Source organism: Carlito syrichta, unplaced genomic scaffold (assembly GCF_000164805.1).
Source record: "Carlito syrichta isolate Samal-C Ts95f unplaced genomic scaffold, Tarsius_syrichta-2.0.1 Scaffold288159, whole genome shotgun sequence".
Taxonomy (NCBI): Eukaryota; Metazoa; Chordata; class Mammalia; order Primates; family Tarsiidae; genus Carlito; species Carlito syrichta.
The window spans coordinates 71-4,922 of NW_007232255.1; the positions used below are offsets into that span (position 1 = coordinate 71).

Here is a 4,852-nt window from a genome sequence, read left to right on the forward strand (position 1 = left end):
GAAATACGAGGCCAGCCGCCCCGACAACCACGCCCAGCGCCCCGGCCCCAGGCCCGGCTCTCATGCCCTCTTGTGACGTCAGAGGTCCCGGCGCTGCGGCTGCATGAGCCGCGGCCGAGCTACCCGTTCCTCTCTCCCGTCACAGAGGCTCAGGCTCAGGGTCACGGCGTCTGGCTGCTTCCTTACAAAGCGGGCATAAGGGCTTCAGGGGCTGGCGGACCCAGGCCGCTTCCTTCTTCTTCGCCGGTCTGGGGAGCCCCTCGGGTCTGCTCCAAATCGGGGCGCTTCCCCTTGGCAGCTGCCTCCAAGGACGCCCAGAGCTCACCTGTCTCTGTGTCTTCAGGGCCGCCCGCCGGGCTCTTGAGTTTCTGGGGGCTCATCCTGTGCGTGGGAAGAAAGTGAGGCGTCAGGGACACGGTGACAGGCCCAGGGAGAGGAGACCCTGGCTGGGAAATAATTCCTCTGGGTAGCACCGCCTGTATTCCCCACTCCCAGAAACCGTCCCCATCCATGCTCTCAGGTACTAGGTCGCCCTCGGCAATAACCCTGTCAGGATTTTAGCTGTTAACGCAACCCCTCGAGGAAATCTAGCTTGGCAGGTAGACTGGTAGCCCCAGGTCTGCTGCCTCTCCTCGTTCTCTCCATGGGAATCCTACTACCTATGTCCTTGGCTCCCACATTCCGGTACCCAACCACTCACCTCCCAGTTACCCCTGCCTGACAGGAGGAGACAGTTCAGTCGAGACTTGAGATAAACCTGTAAAAGAAGGGGGCCGCCTTAAGAAACCCAGGCCTGCTGAGCTAGACCAAAACACAAACGGAAGGGAAGCAGTGCTCCAAGAGACCCTGAGTCAGACTGAGGGGGGAAGGTGCAGAGGGCGGGGCTCTCACCTTATGCTCCATTCCCGGGGGATTCAGGATCCGGTGTACCCTTAAGATTCTGTCCAAGCCACAGGAGGCTAGGAAGGGCTTTGAAGGGTGGCACTGCAACCCACGGACACTGCCGGCCAGCCCCTTCAGACAGCCCAGCAGGCGCCCTGGAGAAGCGGAGAGTCATCCGCGCTAGCTGGCCGGCCCACAACCCACCGTTTACGGACTGTTCCCTGGTCCAGTCACTCTGCATTTCCATGTGGAATCCACAACATAACCCCGAGACTGGAGTCGCAACGAATGTTTCCATGACACAGGAAAATGGAAACTAAGGCAGAGGGAGCGTAAGTTCAACGTCGGGCAGCTTTGGCGAAATCCGGGTTTGAACTCAGTCAGTCTGGCACCTGAATGAGGCTCACTGGCTTCACCGTGCCACCTCGGAGGGAATCCTGCCCTTCCAACGTGCCCCTCCCTTTCCCCAAACACCCCCTAGTCCGTTCGCCTTGCTGAAAGTCAATTTCTGCCAGCTGCCCATGAGTGTTCCCCACTATCACTGAACTGAGGAGACCAGAAGCAAGGAAGGTCAGCAGGCGCCTCCCAGAGCCCTTCCCGAGCCCCTGGCTCTCCCACCCGTTCCCCTCCCTCCAAACACTCACCTGCCCCCAGGAGTAAGGGCCATGGCTGTCAGTGGGTACTCTCCGTAGGTGGCCTCTAGGACTGGCCGGCGCTGGGGGGAGGCAGGATCGTAGACCCGGACCTGCAGGAAGGCTGAGGCGTCACGAGAGTATCCTTGCCCCACACGCTATGCTACCCTACCCTCTGGCATCTCTGGATCTTCACCCCCTCCCCAGACACCACTTTCTGTTTATGATCCGTTCTCAGAGAAGCCTCGTCCGAAACAGACGCCTCTTTTCTGAGCTTCGGGGTGTGGGGGAGAGCTGCTTGGCTAGACAGAGTCGAGGGGAGATCCTGCGGGTTGGAAACATGTGAGCGTTCTACCACTCGCCCCCTGCACTCCCATCCAGGGGGAACGGAGGGACAGAAAGCCAAGCTTGCCCCTGGTGGGTACCGAATTTCAAGCAAAGAGATCGGCCTGAACAAGGAAGGTGAGAGGATGCTCTCATAGGTGTTTTGAGTGGAGGCTTCTCACCAAGATCAGACCTTCGCTGTGCCAGAGCAAAGGAAACGGGCAGATGTGAGGCATGACCCAGCCCGGGCTGTGCCTCGGGACTTCTGGTGAGACAGGCTGTAAGGATCCTCAGTGGGACCCGTCAGGTAAAGCCGAGGAGCTGAGGCCAGAGGGGAGGTCAGGCGTGGGTCCCAAAGCCAGTCGGAGAGGCTACATCAGGACAGAAGTCTGTTCTCTCGACACTCAGCCCGGTATCCTCTCGGGACCCCAGCGCCCTGTGGATCCCACTGTGAAGGGAACATGCTCCCTTCCCCTCTCCTCTTCTCCAGGCAGGAGGGAAAGGGAGAGCCACCGTTCAGGAAACTCTGTCCTAGAATGCAATAAAGGAGAGTCACGGGCTCAGCAACAGGACTGGAACTGAGAGGGAAGCGCTTGCTCCTCCGAGAGCCCTGCGGGGTGAGAAGCGCAGCTGGGTCAAACGGAGGTGGGCTTGAACGCAGAGGTTATTTCTCTGGAGGCCGTGTTAGCCCAGCAGGAGGCGGAGTGAGGTGGCGCCTTACCTGGTGGTGCCCCGTGCAGGTGACAACCTTCTGTGACCCAGGGAGGAACTGTATGTCCTGGTCCCAGATGGGAACCCGCAGGTCCAGCCAGTCATTCCGTCCTGGGGGGGGCTGGCAGAGGGGGAACGGGGCCCGTGAGGGGCTCAGCGTTGCCCCCTCTTCAGCCTTCCCTCGCCAGGCCCGAAAGCCCCTATGGTCTCTGACTCGGTGCCTCGGCCTCCCTCGACCTCAGACCCGACCCCTCCACGTCCCGGTGACTCACGTTCTCAGCCCTGAACACGGGTTCCTCAGACCCCCCAAGTCCCACAGCTTCAAGGCATTCTCCTTCCCGCCCGTGGCAACCACGTGGGGGTGTGCCCGCTTTGGGCGTATCCTACACCGCCAGGGCCCACCCTCAACTCCAGGAGCTGCGAGGAAGGGGAGGTGAGAGTCAGTTCCGGGGTCACGACCCCCCGCCCACCTGAAGCCCTCATGAGGCTCCCACCCAGGTTCCACCCTTCACCCGCTGCCGGAGCAGGGGGGCCTCACCGGATCAGAGGAGGCCTCCTCGTGGTCGTCACGCCAGACTCTGAGAATCCCAGAATCCACATAGGTGATGAGGGTGCTGCAGACAGAGGGAGGACGGAGCTGGGATTTTTTTTTTTTTTACAAAGGGTGAAAGTGTCTTCTAGGATCCGGCCACAACTCCACTCCCTCCTAGCAGTCCAGTGTATAAAAAAAGCCTCTAGGTCATTGGGGTTGAGGCCGGACTTGCCAGTTTCCTGCTTCCCTGTCAATTCAGAGTACTCAACAAGAGGGTCGACTACTGGCTTTATGAGTCAGGAAACATAAGCTCAGAGAAATTAAGATCCGCCACTCAGCCATTTTCGATCCAGACCTGGAAATCCAGTCTGTGGCACTCAAAAGCAGATTGCTCTTGCTATTCCACAGCGGTGTCTGGACGCACCCGGCCCTCCTCCTGGTCTTTCTGAGTCTTGAGTCAGCTACCAGGGGCCTGGATCAGCAGTTCGGAGAGGACTGAAACACCAGCTTCCCTTTTCTGGGTCTCAGGCAGTCAGTGTCAGTCTCTCACTCAAACACTCCCCTCAGCAAGCTGAAGCAAGCCTCTTCCCAGAATCAGCCTGGGCCTGTGTTCTTTCGCACACCTGCCCACCCTCCCCAGGCAGGCCCAGGCTCTGTATCGCCTGCCCAGGTCGCGGCAACAGTCTCTCAGTCGCTTTCTCTCCGATCCGTAGTCCCACCGCGTCACTTCCCGCTCAGAAACGAACTCCCCACCACCCACAAGACAAAAGTGCAAATCAAATCTTCAACCTAGCACTTAAGGTTGAATCCCAACCGAATACGATGCCCATCTTGTATTAAAATGCTTCCCTGGCGTCAGCTTCCAAAGGCCACGCGCCCCCAGCCTGCCGCTAAGCCTCGGCCTCTGGCCAGACAGCGCCTTCTGTCCAGAACGCCCTCATCCCTTTCTCCGCCTGTCCAAATCCTACCCATCCTTCCGGGCCGAGTTCAAACGCCCCAACCCCACAGAGCCTCTTCAGGCTTCACCTGTCAGAATTAGCACCACCGAGCGGTCGCGGCTAGTCCACAGCCTTCTCTCTCCGCCTTCAGCGAAAGCTGGGCCAGCCCCCTGAGCGCCAGCGGGAGAGGACGCGAGGCGGAGTCAGCCGGGCTTGGGGGCTCCCGCCGGCGATCCCCGCGCTTGGGCAGGGGGAGGCGAGCGGACTGCCCGAGCCCACGGGTTCCCGACCAGCCCGGGCAACGGGGCGAGACCTCGCCTCCACGAGAAGCCGAAACGCCAGCCGGCGACTTGGAAGGCCGCGGCGACTTGGAAGGATCGCCCGAGCCCCACGCGGGAGCCTGCGGGGGCCGCGAGCGCGCCGCCGCACTCCGGCCTGGGCGGCGGGGCGGCGTCCGACTCCAACGGCAAAGCAAAACCAAACAGCACGCTCCGAACTGCCCAACGAGCTCGCCCAGGACCACCCAGGAGGTTCCGGCGGAGCCCGAGACGGAGCCTGGGGTCTGAGGCTTTTCGAAGGCGGACTGTTCGCCTGAAGTCCCCGCGCTCCACCCCGCGCCTGGAACTCGGTAGATGCTCCGGAAACGTGCGTCACGGGTACCAAGCAGGGAAGGCCAGACCCGGGCTCCTGCCGCCCACCCAGGCGCGCCTCGAGGGTCTGTCGCCAGGACTGCGTCGTCGTCCCGCGAGCCGCGACCCTCGACCCTCTCCCGCTCCCCACCCCCACTCGCCGAGAGTCCAGCTGGGGCTCGGTCTTACCGTCGGCCTGGGCGA

General features: G+C 61.4%; 1 pseudogene; it reads right to left on the reverse strand.

Annotated features, from left to right (window-relative positions):
• Positions 1–204: 204 nt before the first annotated feature.
• Positions 205–4,852, reverse strand: part of LOC103255474 — an 8,156-nt pseudogene continuing 3,508 nt past the window's right edge.